This window comes from Myotis davidii, unplaced genomic scaffold, assembly GCF_000327345.1.
Source record: "Myotis davidii unplaced genomic scaffold, ASM32734v1 scaffold562, whole genome shotgun sequence".
NCBI lineage: Eukaryota > Metazoa > Chordata > Mammalia > Chiroptera > Vespertilionidae > Myotis > Myotis davidii.
In genome coordinates, this window is record NW_006293953.1 from 970,738 (window position 1) to 971,608 (window position 871).

Genomic DNA, 871 nt, shown 5'->3' on the forward strand with positions numbered 1-871 from the left:
TATTTATGTTGGTTTTCAAACTCCGAGTCTCTTGGCCATAGTTTAATGTGGAGAGTGGCTACAGGGTTTGGACAGGTTCAAGCCTCAGACTGATGAGAGGGCACAGTCCTCTCATGGCCACGTGCAAGTCCCAGCTTGGAGGGCAGGGCCCTCACAGCACAATTATAGCCAACAGCTGTAGTTGTAAGCTTGATCCTATGTAAGTCAGAGCACATGGCCCCATGTGCCTGAGTGATGTACGCTTGATAGAGTTCAGGTGCATGTAGTTGAGTAGGATTGAAACCCAGGAGAATGTTGTAAACATCTTGGTCACACCCTTACTTTGCCTCGTAGCATCTGCTATAAAATAAAGGCATGGCTGTGGGTGTGGTTGCTGTCTCTCAGAGAAGCAGCGTCCCGCTGAGACCCAGCTTTCATTCTCTTGGCTGTATTTTCTAAGCCTTTCAACCGCCCCCACTCAGGTTCAACCCTGGCCATGCTCTGAGAGCAGGTTCCTGCCTCAAACCCCACCCTTACAGAAAACAGCTCTGGTAAACAGCTCCTGCAGGACTGACAACCCCTGCAGGACTGATTTCCTTACGCTTGGTCGCAGTGGTTCTGGAAAGACGTGATGGACACCACCCATGGTTTTTATATAAATATATATATAGAGAGAGAGAGAGAGAGAAAAGAAATAATTTCAGTGATAAAAAGGAAGCAAAAGAAAAAACTGTATAAATTTGTTAAAGCATAGAAAATATAAAGAACTTATATCTTTCAAGGGGAATTATTCAGAAAGTTATCAGAATAATATAATTTTCAAGGAAAGCCTATGAAGATGAATGTGAGACAGAAGACTAGGGTGGGGAACAGGGAGAGACAGCATTCCATG